General features: G+C 37.5%; 1 protein-coding gene across 1 annotated transcript in view; it reads left to right on the top strand.

The window, feature by feature from the left end:
• Positions 1–24,013, top strand: part of LOC122792777 (atrial natriuretic peptide receptor 1-like) — a 1,260,614-nt gene that overhangs the window by 906,179 nt on the left and 330,422 nt on the right. The gene's annotated exons all lie outside the window — the stretch shown is intronic.

The following is a 24,013-nucleotide window of genomic DNA, read 5'->3' as shown; positions in this document are numbered from 1 at the left end:
TATTTGTCCAGTTACAATACTTACTAGAAGTGACAGGAAAAGAAGCATACAAGTTTACTGACGTAGCAGTGAAACAGATGGAGAAAGCCATCTGTGGCCATCGTGGGGAGTTTATTAATTTGCTAATGATGATTTGCAGTGGAAATTTTTCTGTGCTGTTGAATGCATGGAACAGAAGTGGTTTTTTTTTTACTTTTTATATGACTTTGATATGAAAGAAAGTCATGACCTTTTCTTCTTTTATTTGTTTTACTTGTTTAGTATAGAAATGTTGTGCTAAGATTCTTTACAGGTAAGGCTTTCTTTCATCAATAAACCTTCTGATGTTCTGTTTAGTTTTATTGGGAACTATTGCATTTTAATATTTTTGCTTGAATGTGTCAAGACGTCTGGGGCCAGATTTTAAAATAAGTTGGGTGTGGAGTAACTTTCTATGCTGCTAAGCAGTTGTTCCGAAGTCCATTCTAAAAAGGCAGGGGTCTGGAAGTTTCCATTCAGTATATGATAATCATGACTGTCAGACCTCCAGACACAATTCCAAAACAGAAACTGGGCTTGCTAACTAGATCAAAGTCAACAGTTTACATAGGCAAAGCAAGGCTAACTAAATGAAGAATCCCATTAAAGTCAATGGGCATTCTTGGCAAAGCTGAACCTCCAACTGTTTGTTGGACTAGGCACTGCAGACAGCACCTGGTAGGAAGGCAGACTGCAGTACAAGTTTCACATACAGGTAGAGCTGTACTGCAGATGTTAGGAGTTGGGGGAGGCCTGAGTCCATATGCATGCACAGTTGTGTATATTGTGAGACATCCAGACTCTATTGGAGATGGTTCTCACTCCTCTAATATTAAAAGGAGATATTAAATCCTACAGAATTAGTGACCCTGCTTTCCCATCCCTCTTCCTGGACATATGCTCTCCAGTCTATACTACAAATGGAACTGTGATGGTCTAATGGATATGCAACTACCAGAGTGACATACAGGTGAAGCTACTGCTCCAAGAACACTGACCAGACTTAGTTGCCAAACTAACTCCTTGCATAGAGAGTAAGAGTCCTTAATATAGAATGTGAGAGAATGCCATTTCCTTGACTGAGCAAAGTGGTACTTTACTCAATTCAATGCCTTGGAATTGCAAGGTATTGAACTGGACAACCCCCTTGAGATGAAGTCATCCTGTGGGGGAAGGGTAGATGACACAGTTCAGTGTAAGTGAACAAGACAGATTTCTTTATCCCACCCTTGTTATACCAGGCTTTTTGAACCCCCCCCCCACTGTTATGCTTTAATCTTATGGTATGCGTTTTGTGGTTTCCATTGAGATTCTTGGTTTGGCGTCCATATTTCCAAAGTTGTCTAAAATTCTGATCCCATCAATAAAAATATTTCAATACATCCTAAAGATGGTACTGTATGTAATGGATAAACTAATTTTTATAACCCAAGACATGACACAAGTAGATGTCATCTGTCACAAAAGAGGGACAGCATCATGAGATTAACCAATACATTTAACATAACTTCATCTGGATGCAAAATGCACTTAAGGAACAGATGCCTCTCTAAATCCTGCAGGTCATAAAAATTGAGAATAAGGGCTATAGTCAAGAACAAATCAACAAATAATTTCTTAAAATGGAACTTTTTGACAAATGTTTTCAATGAAAGATAGGTTTCAAACCACTGTAATTCTTATTTGAAGCCAGCACATCAAAAAAAAATCATTGCTGCAAAGTCATATCTAGTAAATCTCATATCAAGGGTACTATAATTAAGGTAATCCATAAAACCTTGCAACTGTTGTACATTGCCACACTATAACAACCAGCAGTCATTAAGGAAACAACACCACATATTCATCCATTTTAAAAATAGGTTGTTGGAATCGTAAATAATCTTGACTTTTTACAAATCCCATAAATAAGACAACACAGGTAGGACAAATGTAACACCCATAACACTGTCCTATAACTATAAGTAGCTATGATCAACAAAGAAAAAAACATAGTTTTTAAGTACCAGTTCTAAAAGATGTAAGAGATGAGCCATACATTCCCCAGTGTATATTCCCAAAACGCCAAGTCAGTATTTAATTACCTGTATACCCAAATCTTATGGAATACATGTATACAGACTCAGGACATCCATTGTGCACATTAGGGGATCCTGCTCCACAGCTAACTCGTCAACAAACTCTGAAACCAGAGCTATGTCTTTCAAACATGCTCTCAGCAAATCTAAAACAGGTTTAAGACACAATTCCAAATATTCTGATCATTGTTCAATTAATGATCCTCAACCAGATACACTAGATATCCCAGGTACTGGGTGAATTGATTTAGGAATTTTGGGAAGTAAATTAATTATCTTTCTGGTCCACAATCAATTGATTCTTAATATAAATATCAATGATTTCACACACATTGTTTTTTATAATAACCATCAATGTATTTTTTTAATTTCTTGGGGGATTAAAGTTCAACTTCAGATAGATATTTTTTATCTTTTAATTGCTGAAACATCTTTTACATAAAAAAACTTGTTTTCAATCAAGTAATCATGGCCCCACCAGTATCAGCAAGAACTATGAACATATCATTCATTTTGCATAATGAAGCTAAAACATGTTTTTTATCTATACTTAAATTATGTATACAGTTCCTAAAAATGTTTTACTGCTTTAAAAATAATTCATTAAGTAATTATTTTCACAGAGTTTCAATATGGTGGAAGAAAAGAAGAGGGTTTAAACATAAATTGCCCCTCACCTGTCTATGTGCCAGAAATGGCATTATTGGCAGAGCCAACATTTTAAATTCAAACTATGATAAAAAGACTTGATGCACATAACTAGCTGTAATACATAACATATGAAGATAGGACACGTAAAGACAAAACTGTTTAAAAGTAAAAGCAGTAAGATTAATAACAATATCATTGAATTCTGTGTCTGTTTCATGTTACTTTGAAGTTTGAGTTGATTGCATCGTTCTTTAGATATTTTGTGATATTTTGCTCTGTTCTTGTTTGTATTTAAATGGAGTTGTGGAGCCATGACTCTCAACATCTAAGTGCGAGAAAACTTGTCAAAGCCAAACACAAAAAAGGTCCAAAATAGAGACAGATTTGAGTATTGCTCTTATAATAAACTTAAAAGCTGCCAAAATAGCAGGTTTTGCATTAGAATGCAATTTTTTGAATAATGTAATGTTCAAAATTCCAATGTCTATCATTATTTAGTGACTTCCAGCCTCAATGATTTGTCAGAAAACCTCAAATTTTGTGTGGAACAGACAATAAATATACACAAAAATCTGGACATTCTGCAAACTTCTAGACATTTGAGAGGTATATGTGGAACCAAGCATTTATGTATGAGCGGAAAAAAAAACTGTCTCATGATTAGTATCAGTGGTAAAGAGAGATATGAACCAGAAGTAGTGCTGCCAGAATTTTTGAAATCATGGGATATAATAGGTGATTTCCTTTTCTAACATTTGTTACTGGAATTAGAAGACCCAGCGAAGTATAAAATATGTGCATATCCAAATAATATACCTAGAAAATGGATTGAGTACAACACATTTCCTATATAAAGTGTGAGATAGTCAAACTACTTTATTTACACCACAACCACATAAGAAAGTTATGACCAAATCAAAGCTGAACAAACTATGAAAAATGAACGCCAAGCGAAAAGCCACTAAACTGGAGAAAATAGGATTTATTTGAACACAGAAATATGTTAAAACAATGAAAAAGATTCTTTAAAATCCATGAGTAATCCACAAATGTAAGCGCTTTCTTTATCCAAGATAAAGAAATTAGGGCCGATATTTCTTATGACAGTATTAAATTTGAAATGCTAAGAATTTACAATAGTATAGAACAACAAATAAAATTAAAAACTGGGAAAATTAATAAATTAGAAAGAGACCTTAACCAGTATGCAAATTGAATAGCATATCCAAAGCCCCCTGGGAGTCAAAGAAAATATAGGCCTTATTTTAATAACAACAATAACTTGGATAAAGAAAATAGATACAACAAACCAAGAGAGTTTGGTCAACAATTATTTTCAACATATGATCAAGAATTTCCCGAAGTAAGAAGGTCTGAAAGATTGAAAAATAAAACCCCCTACCCTAACCATCAAGGAGCGGGGTTTCAAGGAGCCAGGCCCAAGGACAAACAATGGAGAACATAAATAATGATGTTTATGTGCATGCAATTGAAAGAAATGTAATGAATGACATTCAACAGTGCAATAATAATAATATATTGTATGAAAATTATGAACATGTTACAGTGAATGTAGGAGGAGATTTTAAAGTCTTTAATTTTTCAGAAGTTGAAATTGACCAAGATGTAGCAAATGTGTTAGCTAAAGGCTATCCTTTTGTTCCTTCAAAGCCTTTTGATTTCACTACTACAATGATAGATATGAAATTATTTTTAAGGAAAATCAACTTTACATTAATGTACCATGACAATATATATAATGAGTCTAGCAAATTTAATATCAGCAGTACTTTTAACCCACCATTACATCCAAAGCTTTTATTATATGAGAGAATGTGTGAATTTCAACTAAAATGTTTAGATAAACTTAATAAAGACACGCACTGTTCATCAAATTTGAACAACGAAGAACAAAACATTCGTAAAGCATTAGGAAATGAAAAAATTTGAATCATGAAACCAGGTAAAGGTGGGGGGCAGTCATTATGAGTAATGACACATATAATCATAAGTTAAACACTATTCTGGAAACAGATACTTATGAACAAATATCCCTAAATGAATTAAATATAGCTTACAGAAACGTATATGAACAAATCAACGATATGTTTCTTTGAAAAATGTATTAATATAGACCTATTTAATTATCTTAACATCACATCTCCCAGAATTCTTGTATTTTTTTGGAAATCCTAAAATACATAAAAGCATATGCGACCCCCCCCATGCGCCCTTTAGTAGATGGAAAAGATTCCCTTACTTCAGCATGTGTTAAATATGTTGATTATGAATTTAAAAAGATTATTAAGACTGAAAAACACATTTGTAAAGATTCTTGGACATTTCTAGAGCAAATGAATGAAGTGGAATTTAATAACCAAGATATTTTAGTAACAATTGATGTGTGTGATTTGTACACAGTTATCCCACAATCTTTAGGTTTAGAATGGTTTAATGAATTATTAATCCAGTATCATGTTAATCATGAATTAACCAATCTTATACTTGAACTATTAGAAATAGTTTTAAGTAACAATTTCATAACTTTTAACAAAAAATACTTTTTGCGGAAAAAGGGCATTGATATGGGGTCACCATGTGGGGGCGCATATGCAAATCTTGTTATGGCATTTTGGGAGAAAAATTATGTTTTTAACAGTGAATACTATATGTTTATCAAATCTTATCATCGGTTTCAGGATGATATCAGCCTCATTTGAACTGGTACAGTAAATTCTTTGAATTAATTTTTAGTATATATCAATGAAACTACTATTTTTTTTTAATTTATATGAAATATTAATGATTATAGTATAAATTATTTAGATGTAAGATGAAAGACATTGAAAATGGAGCATATACTGCATTTATTCATAGAAAAGATTTCTATTCTAATAGTTTTCTCCATTACAATAGTTGTCATCCAGAACCCCAGAAAAGGTCCGTAGTAAAAGGGTAATTAGTTAGAGCCACTCAGATGGTGACCAATTTTGAAGAATTTGAAATGGAATGCAATTTTTTGCATGGTATGTTCATTAGTAGGAACTATCCAGAGGCATTAGTTAATGCCTTAATACTAGAAGTTACGAAAAAAGAGTAAGCGGACACTTTAGGCCCATTTTACAAAAGCAAAATGAGATAGGTGGTGTCAGTAATGCATCAAATATTAGAATAAATAACAAAGATAACATAATAATACATGAAAATATTAATAAAAAAGAAAAGAAAAGAATGAATTTTCAAAAGCCTTAATTATCACTTTTTCTCAAGAATATAATATAATTAGAGAAATAATCACTAATAATTGGGCAATACTTATGGAAGACCCACAATGTAAAAAACATATAGGAGAAACACCAAAAATTGTTTATAGAAAAGGGAAAAGTTTTAAGGACATATTAAAAACAGGAACCCACTTAACAAATAATAACAAAATTAAAGGAATGAGTAAATGTGGAGCCTGTAATTGGTGTTTTAAAATCAAAGTAGGAGACTCCTTCCATTTAAGGAAAAGTAAATACTTTTTAAAAGGAAAATATAATTGCAAATCCAAAGCAGAGGTATATCTGGCCATGTGTAATTCTTGCCCCACATTCTGCATAGGAAAAACAGAGAGAGCTCTAGCACAAAGAATTTATGAGCATGAACATACTATTAAGAGAAATAACGGTAATAATGTGTTAGCAAAACATATAAATGAATTTAAAAATCATCAGTTCTCTTTTATAGCAATAGATCATGTAGAAATAGAAGATAAAAGACCTTGGGGTTTATTTTTAGAACAAAAAGAGCTACAATGGCAAATTAAAACACAGGCCGACACAAGGCCAGGTATAAATGAATGTAGTTCAATAGCTCCCATTTTAAAACTTAAGGCATTAAATAGAAACAAAATAATAGATTGAGACATATTTATATATAGTTGTTTATATTCATTTTTAATATGCATATATTTATATTTAAATATTAATTTTATTCTAGTTTTCTATATTTATTTAATATTTATTAAAATTCAAGTCCATTATGAGCCTGATATAATACATAATTTATTACAACAATGTCTATTGCTACATTATATATAGACAAAATTTATTATCTGTCAAATATTCATTTTAGGGAAGTTTTTATAATTTTTTTATAATAATTTGTTAATATTTTTAATAATTTTTTTATAATATATATTTTTTTATAATATTTTAACTTTCTGATAAAATGCACTTTAATGTATTTATTATATATATATATATATATATATATATATATATATATATATATAAACATTTGAGAATTGGTAAAATATAACAGCATAATAATTTATAAAAATGTTTTAACACACCATTGTATTAAATGCATATATGTTAACATAGTAATATGCATTTATGCATCTATTATCGCTAAATGTTAGTTGTGCTTACAATATGTAACAAATGAAATCATGTGTATTGCTGCCGTTTGGCTGTTGTTTAGATAAAACTTCTTATTTTAATTGTAGATATATAGGCATGCGCAAGATCTAGCTAAGTCATGTGTTTCCAGTTTTAGGAAGAATGCTTAGTATAAAAGGAAGTGATGTTATTTAGTACGCTGTTTGAAGAAGTTTAATACCTATTAAACAAAAGCGCTTACATTTGTGGATTACTCGGGGATTTTAAAGAATCTTTTTCATTGTTTTAACATATTTCTGTGTTCAAATAAATCCTATTTTCTCCAGTTTGGTGGCTTTTCGCTTGGCGTTCGTTTTACTTAAGAAAGTTATTTATACTGCACTTCTGCCATCAAAAATGATTTACGTTATTTTATATAATCAGTCAGCCAGACCTAATTCTCCTAATCAGAAGTGAAGAAGCTGCAAGCAACTTATGGCCAACATTCTTATAGTGCACCTAAGTAAAGCCCAGAACATCAGTACACATGTATGCATATAAGTGCTTTCTACGTATACATGTATGTATACAAGACATAAACAGATATAGTATGTATGTATGTATGTACTCACACACATAGTCTCCTATCTATGCCATCTACACCTACTAGGAGGGGCATTCTAAATATATGTTTATGTGGTTACACTCATTTCATAACTTGTGAATTGTTTTAAAAAAATTAAAATGTTATGTTTTAGTTTTCACATTACTTTACTCTCAGAACTGCTGACTTCAGTTTAATGTAAAATGCAATTTTTTGGTCAGTAAGGGAAAGCTGTCATTTTATAGATTTTCCCAATCAGTGTACTATTAATTTCACATTCCATGCATTACTCAGCATTGATTTCATCAGCAGCACATTCCTCTGATCTGTTTAATATTCTGGACTTTAGTGTGAAGTATGGCTGCCCAGCTGTAGCCAGAAGCATAACCAATATTAATTATATAGCATGGGTTTCCAGCTGTGGTCCCCAGAGTTCAATCACAATGAGCAGTAATATTTCTAACAAGAGAGCATAGGGTTTACATCAGGACATTGTTAGTCAGAACTGTTTACTTAAATCTAGTTTTGTCATAATAGGAAAGCTTTTCTCTTACCTACAAGGCTCTCAGAGTTAATATATATAGAGCAGTATCAGGAATGTAAAGTATAAACTGGGTCAGATGTACATGATTAAGGAATGAAAGATATGGAAATACTTATTACAGAGCTTGAGGAATCCATCTGGCTCAAAAGCTCTGTTTTAACTAATCTTAAGGTGCACAAAGTACCTAACTGTAACAGGCAATTAGATACAGATTCCCATAATTCACCAAATATAAGCGCAGCCTGCCAGCTCTATTAGTGCAGAGGGGTAAAGCATTGACTGGGCTTCAAGCAGCTTGACTTTGGTTAGTGGCTTTGGGACCTTCCAGAGGTGTTATGGTCGGAGAGAGGAATGACATTGTTTGATTGTTTTAATTCATCCTTGAGCGAAGGGAGGAAGGCAATATTATACTGACATAGGCAAACTCTTTTTGGAGCCCCACTGTTGACCACACCTTAGAAAAGTGGACAGGGCTAGGCATGAATGCAGGTTTAGGTAAGCATGAAATGGGATCTTCCTTGACTACACCGAATAGCAGGGAATGGCCTTTAAGGGAACATGGGGGACTTATGGAGATAGAACCATCACCATAAGCAGTTAGCTCCAACTCTGTGTGAGGCTAAGGAGATTGCCAGGAACTTCCACCTCCCACACCCTTAATTTTACCAGTAAGCTGGGTGCTAATGACCCAGACTGTCAGGTATACAACCAATTGTAGAGACTGCATACATGGATCGAGGATGGCCATGGTCACATGAGGGATGCCATGTTGTCACAGAAAATCAAAAGCAACTCACGATAAACTACCATACTGACAACACACCCCTATGTGTTAACCTAGTAGTCAGAAATTTGGAGACACACAGACAGTAATCTAGCCTTTGATCATCAACTGTCTACAGTAGTGAGGAAGTAATCTGTGTTGTGCAACTTATAAAAGCTATGGCATCTAGGTCCAAGGAAGCCATTATTCCACTGTATTCAGCATTCATCAGACCTATCATTGAGTACAATGCCACTTTGTTGTCTACCTAACCAGGCATATCTAACAACTGGAAAGTCCAGAGAGGCTCCTCAGTCAAAGAATACACAGTGTAAGTAACATGTCCTAAGCAGGCTGCCTCAAGGTCCTGTCCCTGTATTCTTTCTTCAACAGGGTGTTAAGGGGAGATCTATGCCTGGCATACAAGGCATCATCAGACAACACTCTGATGAACCTTTTGCATGTCTGCAAAACAATCAGCACCAGAACTGCCCATTCTACAGACCTAAACCTTGTCTGCGATATAAATAGGATGTGTTGGAGAGACAGGTATGTATCCCAGAGACTATCCCTTCTCTGGAACAGGCTTTCCATCCAAGTGAAGCAGAGTTCCTCCGTAACCCAATTCAGGTGTAACTTGGACAACTGGATGGGAAACAGGAAATTCATCCCTGGTTTGGCACATATGTCTCTAATGGACACAGGCAGCTTGTAAATGGTTCACCTCCCAGGCCTCTGCTTGTAAATGTTTCACTTCCCAAGCCCCTGCTTAAACTTATTAAGGGTACCACAATTTATCAGAGATTTGGGATGCATGGCTAGGCTTAAAAAGGTCATTGTGGTCATTAGCCTAGTAAACACATATGAACATATGAACCTAAGAATTAAAAGAATTCAAAAAAATGTAGACTAAATAGTTTCACCAGGAATCAGTCAGTTAGGAATCAGTCAAGTCTATGTTCTCACCAAGTGACAGACTCCACAGCCAAACTACTTGTCATTGCTCCAATCTGGAAAAAGTAAGTCCAGGTGATCACTGTGCAAGTAGCAGGTGTATCAGTCTGAGATTCAGTATGATATTAAATTTGCCTAGCACTAAACAATTGGCCTGCTGGCCAACACATGAAAATGTATCTGCAATTTATGCCAACACCCATGTCATACTCTTAAGAGTTGGCCACCCAGTAAGTACTTTTTACCTAGTATTAGAGATACTCAATAAAAGATTGCAATACCTCTACCCTAACTGGCTAAGGATGCTGTATATCAAAAAACAAACAAACAAACAAACAAATAAATAAATAAACAATGGCAACGAGGACCCCAGAACAGGATTAAGTTATCATCCAACATGTTTTTTGTTATGAATGCCAGCTTTCAATACCATATCAAACCAGAGATAATAACCCTACACATGTTATGGAAACATCTGGCAATCACAGAGAGTACCCACACGAAACTTCATTTATGAATGCCAGCTTTCAATACCTGATTAAACCAGAGAGAACCCCACACATGTTATGGAAACATCTGGCAATCACAGAGACTGCCCTCAATGAAACTTTATTGGAACATGTCCTACCTGTCTGTCCAGATTACAAGAAGGATCAAAGAACATATGACTCAAGACAAAAAAAAGATCTATCAATAGCCTGCTTTACTTCTCCCCAAATGCCAAAAATAAGGACTTCAGTCTCATTTTTTAATTCCTAACCTCTTACATGTCATGAAGTCATAGGGCCAGATTCTGAAAGAGTTGCTCTCAGTGTAAGTCTGCCTTGATTCTGAAAGACTTACTCTCAGTGAAAGTGATTTACTTCAGTGTAAGGCCTATCTGTATAAAGGCTTCCTATGGGTACCAGATCCCAAAACCTGCTCTCAGCCTGCTGTCAGTGTAAGTGATCACTTGCATTGCATGCAAGTCTTTTGGAATCAGGCTCATCATGAAATGACAACAGAGATTGAGATAGGAGGAAGGACATCAGCTGGTCCCAACCATATCTTAAGCAGGAACAGCTGAAGCCCATATTAAATCTCGTGTCTAATACAGTAAGAAATATCATAGATGATTAGGATTGGATTTCTGATCATAACCAACTTACTATGTGTTTATTTTTATTTTTTAATGTTTTTTAACTTGGTAAGTGATCAGATAAGAAGACCCTTTCCAGCTGTGACTTGGGCCAAGTAAGCCATAACAAAATACATGCAGACAAAATCTTACAACAGCAAACAAGTACATTGAAATACAGATGGCATAAGGTATAACTAATATTAAAAATAGATTAAGCAGTACAAAAACAGTCAGAAGCCAAGGCATATACAGCCATATTAAATTGTAATATATGGATGAAAAATTCATGTCTAGATATATATATATATATATATATATATATATATATATATATATATATATATATATATATATATATATATATATATATATATATATATATATGACAGTCCTAGAAATATCACTCATATGTGTGGAATATTCAAGTCACAGGGTGAGAATTAACAGATCATTCAGGAGCATAGTTTTATGGTATACATAGTGCAATGCATAATACATGGTGAAATGGACAAAATGTCTAAAAATAGTAAATTGTATAGTATAAATAAACAGTGAAAAATATATTAAAAATATAGGCATAGACAAAGTAAGACAGTAATTACATGTATTTAGCTTTACATCATCTCTTCTGAACCATCTCCCCCCTTGTAAGATATGTTCCTAGTATGAGGAAAAAGAGGGAGAGAAGTTTTCGAGCTAAGGATTATAAAAGCAGTGACACAGAACAAGGTATAAATCAGTAGTCAGAGGGTGAGGCAATGAAGGAGTTTAACCAGTATTTCTGAAACATTTATTCTTCAAGCAGGTGAGAATGGAAAGACTTCTTGAAAGAAATAAAATTGTTGACTTGCCTGATGTGTACATGTAGAGAGTTCTGGGAAGCAGGAGCAAGTTTAGAGGAGGAACGTTTACAGATAGCAACAGGAATGGAGACTGGGAAGGAAAAAAGAGTTAGAGTTGCAATGATAGTGGGTAGAGTTTTTGATCAACAGTTTATTGAGCAGAGTTGGACAGTATCTTTGGTTAAGCTGTGAGGAGAAGTGAGGACTTGTTACAAACTGGTAGCCATTTATCTTTACTAAGAATAATATAGTGCTGTTCAAATTTGCTGAAGAGGTGAGGGAATCAGAGAATTTGGTTTTCAGCTTTTGGAGCAGTGGCATTGCAGGATTAACCCAGGATAATGACGGACAATCCATATTCAAGCCTCAGTAGAAGTACATTAAAGACTATTGCTCCTTGTGCTTCTATTCTAAGGAGATGAGAGACCCTGGAGGTAAACCTTAGTTAAGCTAGGACTTTGTGGGTTTGGGTTTCAATATGTTTGTGAAAGAAGAGATGCTACTCAAATAGAAAACCTAAATACTTTTGCTCAGTTACATCAGTTACATGGGGTAGAGAGGAACATGATGGAAGAGGGTCCCCATCCATATGAAGCAGAGTTCTTCCCTAACCCAATTCAGATGTAACTTGGACAACTGGATGGTGAATTCATCCCTGGTTTGGCATCCATGTCTGTAATGGACACAGGCAGCCTGTAAATAGTTAATCTCCCAGGCCCCTGCTTCTAAATGTTTTACTTCCCAAGTCCCTGCTAACACTTATCAAGTGTGCCAGAACTTGGCAGAGATTTGGGATGCATTGTCTTCTTTAAAAAGGCCCTTGTAGTCATTCGCCTAGTAAACACCTATGCAGCTATGAATCTAAGAAGTAAAAGAACTTAAAAAATGTAGAGTAACATACACAATAGCACATTATTTTGTATTCAGTAAGCAGCTCTACACAGTGTATAGAGCTGTGCAAACAAAATAAACACCATGGCATGCTAATTACAGCATAAACAGCGAAACTGTGTGCTAATCAACCAACCCAAGATGGGGTATAGTCAAAAAGCTATAAAGCAACCTTGTAGACTCAGTGCTGGCTTTCCCCTGCAAATTCCAAAACCTATTGGAATAGAGCCATGGAAAAGAGTCCACACAGAAACAATTTAGGGGCTCAATTTTTGGGCCCCCTGTTGTTTTTAATTCATGCATATGTGCAACAGGCTGCCGCTGCTGCTAATAGACCATGGCCAAGAAGGAGAAGAGTTTTCAGACTCTATTTAACTTATCACAATCGGCATGCTGTGGAAATAGTAGAGTGCTACAGGGTGGATAGAGACACTACAGGAAATCTGCAACCTCTGTCATCTTCAACTCAGAGCCAAGGCAAACTAAGGGGAACCCATACCAGAGGAGACAAAGGTATATGAAGCACCTAGAATTCTAGCTAGAGGAACCTTTTAAAGACCAACAAGGGACATAGTGGGGTGTCACAGGCATCAGCATCCAGGATCCTTCATCAATTCCTGAATGTTATGCTCCAACATGCCAGTGACCACATATATTTTCCCTGTACTGCTGAGGACAGGGCCACAAATATGCAGGAGTTCTACCCTATAGCACACTACCCCGAAGTACTGGGTACCATAGATTGTACACATACAGAAATTAAGAAACCACCTGAGCAACAGGGAGGATTGTACATAAATAGGAAAGGCTTCCACTCTATTAACTGCCAGGTTGTGTGTAATGCCAAGGGAATCATCCTGAACATGTGTGCTGGCAACTGAGGCAGTTACCATGACTCACACATCTGGCACACCTCCCAAATGTATCAGATGTTCACCAGGGGGATGTCCTACAGGGTCATTTACTGGGGGATGCAGGTTATGCACTGGAATTGTGGCTAATGATGACCATCAGAAATACACACACACACACACACACACACACACACACACACACACACACACACACACACACACACACACACACACACACACACACACACACACACACACACACACACACACACACACACACACACACACACACACACACACACACACACACACACCACTGAAGAATGCCATAATGAGGCACACACTCATACCAGATATATCATAGAGCATGTGTTTGGACTGCTGAAATTGCAGTTCCCATGTCTAGATACATCTGGGGGAGCCCTGCAGTGCAATCTACATACTTGTATTGCAGTATTCACTGTCTGTGCCATGCTTCACAACATCATCCTAAGAAAGTAGCTTCAGCAGGATCAACAAGGGGAAGGGGCACACATCCCACCACCAGTGGCAAGGTCACCACAGCCACACACAGGTGCGGAGTCAGTGGGGGAACAAGCAGCTGCTGTGGATGTAGGCAAACATAGGTGTGCTCAATATGCCCTCGCATTAGCTAAGAGGCAATGCACAGCACACTCACCCACTACCTATGGGGCTAAAACCTTCATCCTATGCACATGCATGCATACAGTAATCTTCATGCTAGGCAATGCTCACAACCTTTACCTACCCATGTAATGGCTGTGTACGCCTAACATCAGACAGACTCAGCCCTAAACTAAAACTGTAGCAACTGCTGGATTTATAAGGTAAGTGTTGAACCTGTAGTGTATTGTGTAATAATATGAATGGATGGCATATCACTGGATGTTACTTGGCAATGTAAGCAAGTAAAGGTGGGTGATTTGTACAGAAATTACTTTAACATGTGACAGCAGAGGCTGATATGACTACGTGTCCTCTATCAAGTAGTAAGCCTCAGGCATCAAAGATTCACACAGTCATATCTCTCAAAAGTACCGATGGTCACTAAATGTCCTCAGTTTAGCATCATAGTTTTGGACTGGGAAATAATTAGAGACATTAGAACGTAATGAGATACATTTCAGTTTCAGACTTCGCAAACCTCACAAGATCATTAAAAATACTGATGCAAAATGTTTGATTCTATCAACTGTGTAACTTTCTAAGACCAAAATATGTCAAAGGTACAGTTAGCAAAACCACATCACAAATCCAGAAATACTAAGCATTAAGTCAGCTGTGCACCTTGAGCATCAGACACAAATGTTGTGTATCCCTGAATCCAAAATATAGAAAATAAGGATATGGCACAGTTATCATCACTTGCACAGGGTGTTGTGGTTGTGGGGGGGCAGGAAGCCTAGGTGGGCACAACAGGTTGGTGAGTGTGTGTGAGTAAGAAAGAGAAGCAGGCAGACATTTGGATAATGTAACAAATGGTCAGTGAGAAAAAAATAGCTTTAAGCTTCACGGCTGAACCATGTAACTGTTTTGTGTGAGGGTGTGTGTGTTTGTGTGTGTGTGTGTGTGTGTGTGTGTGTGTGTGTGTGTGTGTGTGTGTGTGTGTGTGTGTGTCTATATGGGTCCTCCAGGTGAAATTGGTGCATGAGTGTCTGCATGAACACAGCAAAGCTCTGTGCTGGCTCTACATCTTGGTATGTTGGACAGGTGTGAGCCATTTATGGTAGAGGTGGCAGTTCATCATTGTTGTACCCAGCCATGAGAACTGGCTCTGCCAGGAGTTTCACTGGCACATCCATGCCCATGATCAGATGAAGTACAGTTATCTGAATGTGACTGATGTCTGATGGACAAGCTCCCCTCATGAGGACACCCAGGACCATGACTCCATGGCCTGCCACGTCTGCGTGTGGACACCTCAACTACTGATGGAGCAGTGGAAGAACTGTCATTATGGAAGTGTGATCAGGCATGGCCATGTCAGCTAACAGCAGATGATGTGGCTAACCTATGCCTATGAGGATGTCGTACTTTACCAGCAGATGTTCCACCACAGACACCGTCCATTCCAATGTGTCATTCATCCAGTCCATTGAATCAACAAGACTGTGGAGTTATTCATGCATGCCAGCCTGTGTCTCATCTATAACCCTAAGCATTTCACTGGAGGACCTATGGGAACCTGCCTGTACCTCCATGATGGCCCTAAACATATATCAAGTGGCAAGGGAAGACACAGCTGGATCAGGTAGAGGATAGAGAGCAGGCCTTCTTCCCTCCAAACACTCCTAACAACCCTCCTGTGTGGCACCTCACCCACACTTTGTCTATGGCCAGAATCAACAGGTACTGAACATGAAATAACCACACTTCCCTGATTGAGTGTCTCACCCTCCACCTGTCCAGAATCTGAGGGCTCACTGGAATGGGTTGGCATAGGCCAACTGGCTGTGTCCGATAAAATTACAGGGGATGGCTGAATGTCAACTTCAGTGTCAGATTCTACCTCTGCACCCCCAAACTATGCCTCTGTTTGGCCACCATCATCCTCAGAGTCTGCCAATACTCTGACATCAGGTGGTAAGAGTCCTACACTTCCACTGTCAGGATCACCTGTGATAATAAGCAACAAGCACAGGAAAGAAATGAATAGCTATACTACCATAGTCAAAAGCATTCTAATAAACTGAGTGTTGCCACTACTACAGACAGTACAGCAATTCACATAACAGTCCTGACACCCACATCACACATATGGATAACATATATAAATTATTTGAACTGTACATCATTACTAACAAAAAATATATTTGGCTTACCATGTGCAGTTGATACTATACTCCCCATGGATGATGGCCCTGGAAGAAGTTAAGCAAAAGGTAAGGGCAACATCATCACAATTAACAGTAACACATGGGATTAAAACATTTTGCCCTTTTTATGTCTATTGACGATACTTTTAACAAGAACTTGGATGACAAGTCCAGCCTAAGGTGATATGTAATCAGTCAGAATGTGTTGTTAACTGTAGCAATCTACAACTCCCCAACAAACAAATTTATTATTCATAGGTTCATAGGTAGGTACTAGGCTATCAGCCCAAGGGCCTAACTAAGCCTAGCCAACAAGGTTCCCTGGCTTATGCCACCCACAAAAGTTATTTTCCTGTGCCACTGTCGAGCAGAGACACAGAAGTGATCCCCAGGGTGTATTTTCTATTTCCCATCCACTCATCAAGATTTTTCTTGAAGAGTACTAATGAAGAACTTTGCTTGACATAGATGGGTAGCCTGTTCCAGAGTATGGGAAGTCTCTGGGACAGGAATCTATTCCTCCAGCAAGTCCTGTTTATTGTGGTGACAAGGTTTAGGTCCCTAGAACATGAAGTTCGGAGGGATTGGGATTTCTTTAGGTGTAGCATGTCCAACAGCTCTGGGTTTGACATAGCTTTATATGTTAGGCAGAGATCACCTCGGAGTAGGCGATATGCTACTGACTAAAGTTGGAGGCTTTTGAGGTGGTCAGTGTAGGGCATTTGTTTGAGGCCAGTAATCCTCTTTGTGAGGTACTTCTGTGGCCTTTCAAGCTGCTGCAGATGTCTTGTGAGGTACATTCCAAAAGGGGCGTTGTACTCAATAATGGGTCTAATGAGTGTCGAGTAGAGGGGAACAATGACTTCTTTTTTCCTGGATGAGAACCCTTTTATGATGAGGTGTGCCACATAGAAGGACTTCCTGACTACTGTGGTGATGTGACTATCAAAGGAGAGACTACTGTCCACCTGGTTCCCAAGGTCTCTTATCACACATTTGGTGTTAAGTAGATTGCTGCCTATGTGGTAGCTCATGGGTACAGAGTTTTTACCAAAGGGGATGACACTGCACTTTTTGGCATTGTGCTTGAGGCCATGGCTCTGACACCAGGCATCTGTCTCAGCGAAGCCCTTCTGTAGGATGTCCACATCATTTGGTGAATTGACTATGGCTCCTAGTTTGCAGTCATCTGCGAACTTCATTAGCCAGAGGCCTTCTGTGTTAGCCTGTACTTCAGAGAAGTAGATACCAAACAGGAGAGATCCCAGGACGGAACCCTGTGGTACTCCACTTGTCACTGCTTTGTGGTCAGATTTGTAGTCTGCAACTTTTACAGTGTGGATTCTGTCAGTGAGCCAGTTGGCAACCCATCTTGTGACATAGGGATTTATACCTAGTTTAGTGAGTTTAGCTATAATTCCAGAATGGGGGATGGTGTCAAAAGCCTTGGCGAGGTCAAGATAGGCTGTGTGAACCACCTTACCCTCATCTATGGCTTTGGTGACTGCCTCAAAGAAGTCAATCGGGTTCAGGAGGCATGATCTGCCTTTCATAAACCCGAAATGGGTGGGATCCAGAGTTTGGAGGTTACCAATGTCTTTGTTTATGAGTTACATGATGATACGTTCCATGGCCTTGCAGACCAGGCTCATCAGGCTAATAGGGCAGTAGTTCCTGGGGTCCATGGTGGCTCCCCCTTTGTGGAGTGAGATAACTGTTGCTGTGCACCATCCAGTGGGCACAAAGCCTGAGGTGAGGCTATTATTGAACATGGTGCTTAAGTGGGGAGCCAGTTCGTTCTGAAGTTTGTGTAAAATGCAGCCTGGGATGTTGTCCAGTCCCATGGATGCTGTGTGTTTGGCTTTAGAGAGTGCAGCTTTTACCTGCGTAGTTGTGATTACATGGACTTTGCATTCTTCCTGTATAGATATGGGCCCTTTGTTTATGGCAGGGGACCACCAGATTGGCTTCCTTTTTTTGGATGATAGCATCTTGGTTCTGTTTGGGATAGCATGATCCATGCACTCATGTAAGTGCTTATAGTGTGCATTTGTGTAGGATTCAGCAGTTGTAACTGTATTGTCCATCTGCATGGGTGTCATGAAGTTCACTACTTCTGTCTTAAGAAGCATGAAGTTGGCTTTGGAGAAATTTTTTAAAACAGAACTTATGTATTGTTATCTGTATGCTACTATACAAGAGTACTTAACAACTGAGATACATAAGTCTACCTGGAAGCTCCTCCTGGGGCATACTTGTTCTCCCTGAAACAGTAGCACCGATGTCAAGGACATGCTATTCTGCATTTTCCTGGGAGCTGTCTGGATCCCTGATAGTGGAAAGGAACTCTTCATTTGCTGTTAGTGGTAGCTCTGTAGAAGCACCCCCCCCCAGTACTCATCCGAACAGAAGCCACTGCAGCTGCTATTGTCTGTGCAGATGAGATCATGCCAATGGCCCTATGGAACACCTGATCATATGTCATGCTGTGGCTGCCTACTTCATTCACATCAACAACTATCTGCTGCCAAAACTGCATTCTGCCTGAAATATCTCCATGTCCCCTCTCAAGCAGAAAGGCACCATGTCACATAAAAGATTCCATAATGACATGATTCTCAGGGTCACGGAAGGGAGGCTTTCAGGGATTAGGACCTCTGGGTGCCATAGTCCTATGTGAACTAAAACACAACTGAAGGATAATAAACATAAGTATCACATAATTAAAAGTCCTGTTTCCAGATAACACATAAAAGGTAGCATTTTACTGTTACCCACTGGAGAAACATAACACAGTCAAAATATTGAAATTTAAAAAAGGAATTGTGTGGTTGTAACATATTACATTCACACACAAAGCAAGATTGGATGCAAAACAAGGAGAGTAACAATAGCAACATATCATTGTTTGTGCCAAAACAGAAATGAAACTTTGTGCCCCCATCCCCTAAAGAACAGGCAAATGACACATTTTGCTAACACACCATCAGAGAAATGCTAAAAGTGCTATCAAATGAACTGTCCTTGAAACACTTCTACAGATTTAACACAGAACATTCATTTTAAGCTATTGCCAATCATGTGTACCTGTGGCCAGCACTCCCCTAGGTGCGTGTATGGTCCATGCTAGAAGGCTAACACCACTGTGTCATTAAGAATATAGGACAGTAACCATTTCACAGAAATAACAATAGAAGAAAAACAGTTGTAACATTAGAAATTGTGATGACAGTTAGTAAGGCTGGAATTCTGAGAAAGTGAAATGCCCTGACAAATATGTCCATGCCATTAGTACGCTTCTAAGAAATGCATACAGATAAAAGTAGCATTTGCTAATGCAAATATATATTAACAGATTTTTCTTAATGACATTTCATCATATATACTATATAGCTGAAAAATGCAAGCATACCTTCTCATGGTCAATCCACATAAACAAGTCTCCTCACCTTCAGGTTCCCTAGCTACACTGTTCCTTTTTTATGGTGTAGATTCAGGGCTGTCAGCACAGTGAAGATGTAAATGAGGTGTGAGCTCATTAGAAGTGCTGAACCCCAATTACTTGGATCCATGCTCAGATGTAAACATAGTGCAGGCACTCCCTTAGTGTTTGTTGCTAATGGATTGCAACTGTGAAGGATTACTGGTAGGGAGAAGGAAAACACAACATCAGTTCAGACTGCCCTACCACCAGTGGGTGAGACAGACAGGTAAAACTTACAAAGTATAGAAGTAATTGTATCAAGCTTTTTAAATGTAAGCAGTGCACATTTCACCATTTCTGTTCAGTAACATCCAACTTTTTAATTTCTTGACAATTGCATATTATTACCATTTAATATCCTCACACATTTTAAGGTCAAGGATACAGAATGCCTTTCGGACTGCATGTCTCAGATTACTGCTCAGAGAAGACAAGAATGAGCAACAAATGCAGAGATACGACATAACTGCATTTCTGCAAAGCAATAGTCATAAATGGATGTGTGATCACTCAGTGCACTGCATTTGAAATTAATACATGTACAAACAACTGTCATATGTTTTGTTAGTACAGTGGATGATTTTGCAGTTGGTTATATGCAGAATGATTTTCATTTCCCTGCTGCAAAGCTGCTTGTGTGGCAAAGAGTGATAAGATATCATTACTCTGTTCTCAAGGTTCATTGGAGTGAGAGTTGAAATACAGACCTGTTTAAAAATATTTCATGTGTACCAACAGAAAAACTGTAGTGTTTATTTCATAAATTGTTTTTCATTTCAACTAATTTTCCTTTTTTTATGCCAGTGCTTTCCTGGTGAGTGGCTTAGCACAAACAAGGGAAATGGAGAAACACAATGACAGGTTTAGCTCTGCTTGTCTTGCTTTCATGATGCTTAGCAGTGGCCCACACAGGAAGCAGACAGAACACTTGCAGACAGGGCATGGGCAGTGTAAAGGTTAAAAAGAATACATACATACATACATACATACTTACATACATACATACATACAAATATTTCAAGCACTGGCATTCATGCCCTTCTAGCTTGCGAATATAGCAAAACACTTGTCCCCATAATAAGTATCCAGGATATTTTTAAAAATATCTAAACTAGTACTTGCATTAATGTAATTTGGAAGTCTGTTCCATGCATCAGCTACTCTGTCAGAGAACCAATTAGTACACTTCTCATCTCCATAAAATCTTCTACATAGGTTGTCTGATTATTCTCCAGTACTTTTTGTTAACCCCAAACATTTCCAGAGGTAGTTGTCACTACATGCCCTATATACCAGAACACAATTTTCTCTTAGATATCTGTATGAGACACTGTACACGTTCAAATATTTTAGTCTTTCATAATAACTTAAATTTTCACATCCATGGATACCCTTGGTATATTTCTGTTGTACTCTTTACAGTTTACTCATGCTTGTTTTCTTATAGGGTTTCCATACTGTTATTCCATACTCAAGTTTAGGTCTAATGTAACTAACAAACAATGACTTCATTATTTTTGATTTCCTAGACTTTATAAATCTTTTTATACAACCTATAGTTCTATAACTATCATTAACCAATTGGTTGATATGATTAGAAAAATTCATAGCTGAATCTACCCATATACCCAGGTCCTTAAATGAGTCTACAGTTTCAATCACTGTGTGTTATATAAAATATTCATCTTTCAATTTATGTCTCCCAAATTTCATATGCTTTGTTTTTGATGTATTTATCAGCATATTATTCTCCTGTGCCCAAATGGTCAATTTGGTTGTTATTTTGCAGACATGTCTTATCTGTATCACCTGTAATCAGTTTAGCCAATTTCAGGTCGTCTGCATATAGACTGTAAAACACCTCAAATGAAAAAGTTACGTCTGAAAGATACAATCTAAACAAGTAAGGGCCTACGATAAAGCCCTGCGGGCCACCCTGACTGTAACCAAGGATTTCACCTGTCCAGTTGCTGTATGATACTTGCCATGTCCTATTTGTAAGCCATGCAGCTATCCATTTTATCAACAGTACATCAATACCTAGTTGTTCTAATTTATTGATCAGTGTTTTGTGTATGACCCTGTCAAATGGTGAAGTTAAAGCTATATAAATTACATCACAACACAATTTTTCATTCATTGCTGTTATTATATTGTTATAGAACATCATGTTACAGGTGGTAATAGATCTATTTTCAACATATGCATGCTGATATATCGCTTCAAGTCCCAACCTATCCAGTTCTGACAATAACTTCTCCAATATTACCTTCTCCATTATTTTTCCAGAACATGAAAGTAGACTTAAGGTTTATATGACTCTGGGTTTGTCCTACTCCCCTTTCCCTTAAAACAGGTTTAATAAGCACATGTTACCAATCTTGAAGAATCTCCCCATATTTATATGACCTAGTGAATAACAGATATAATGGTACTGTAAATTCTTTCTCATGTCATTGTTACTAATTCCATCTCCTCCCTGTGTTATGTTTCATCCAGTTTGTGCAGTTCTTTTTTAATAAAATCTAATTTGATTCCAGTATCTGGGGTTACCTGGATGTCACTAGGACAACTTACAACCCCTTTTGTGTAGTGAAACTGTTTTGCATAAGATTTTGTAACTATATCTATAATCGGTTGTGTCTGAGAATAAATTCTTGCAATTTTTGCTTTCCATCATGCGACACCACTAAGTGACATTGCACAGTGGTTAGCAAGGTTCCCCAACACCTTCAGCCATCGAACATCCACAGATAGGACACAGACAGTCAATAATTGAAAACAGATGTATTCTATTAATTCTGTTGGGCACCACACAAACCTGTTAAGCAGAGTTGCATGGCAGTTAACACATAAAGCTTAAGAATGAATAGGACATTATGCAGCTGTCATTTAACTATTCCTGTGGCAGCAGGTATAAGTGTAGGTCTGCAATATAGATAGTCATGCATTCAAATACAGGAAGTGCAACATATTTTTGCTGTTGTGAGAGTCCAGTTTATAGCAATGAAAAGAAAAGTATACAAGTGTTAGTTCAACATTCCTGTGGCATCAGGTATAAATGTGGGATTGCCATAGACATGGTCCTGGGTTCTAATACAAGACATTCCAGACATTTTTGTTGTTGTTCTATTTCACATCATATTCACTTCCACTTAGAAAACTTTAGCTAGTGGAGCTTATATGAATTATATGTATGAGGGATAAGACCCCTTATTGAGTTTGCAGATGTATGACTCAGGATATAATATCCGCTATATTTGTAAGTATAATTCTGCTATCTGGACTTGGATGGCCTCCACACTTAAATAAGACATATACACAAATTAATCTATATACAAGAACCTTGTCAGGTCACATACATACTGGGTTAACACCTCAAACTATCAGCTGTATGTATGAATGATTTGGTACTATATCTGAGCAGCACTTCCTCTGTGGCAATGATGGAAATTCACTGCTGTGGAAGAAAATGTTTTGCCCCTTATGAATAGGTTTGAATCCTAGACTTTAAAAATCATTCTTATCGGTGTATAAAGCCAAAACAAAATGTGTCAGGTCATGAAATGTATGCTCCCAGTGCATATCTGCATTAACTCACCTAACAGCTACCTTCCAATTTTAAAACTTTATTTCCAGCCTACAACAGGAAGCACTCCTCAAACTGTCAAGTATCAGATTAGCCTTCCAGTTACAAAAACTACTTTCCTCCCTTCTTGACACTGCTGCTGTCCAGTTAACATCACGCAATCATAGTTGTCATTGTTTCTCAGGTTTGCGTACTACCAGTAAATGCAATAACAGGAATTGGTAGGAAATAATCACTTGCCATTGCTCTATGCTTGGTATTAGACGTGTCTGGTGTTAGAGGGAAAGGTGGCCAGTTTAGGGCACAGAGGTGGGTGTTTGAGTGTCCAGGATATTTACTGGACTCTTGGGAAGGCACCACAGCCAAAGGCTTCTGCAGGGGACTCTCCTAGCTCCTAGTACAAGTGTGAGGCTTGGAGTA

This window comes from Protopterus annectens, chromosome 2.part0, assembly GCF_019279795.1.
Source record: "Protopterus annectens isolate FY-2018-M chromosome 2.part0, PAN1.0, whole genome shotgun sequence".
NCBI classification, from domain to species: domain Eukaryota; kingdom Metazoa; phylum Chordata; order Ceratodontiformes; family Protopteridae; genus Protopterus; species Protopterus annectens.
This window is presented reverse-complemented; position numbering and strand designations above follow the sequence as displayed.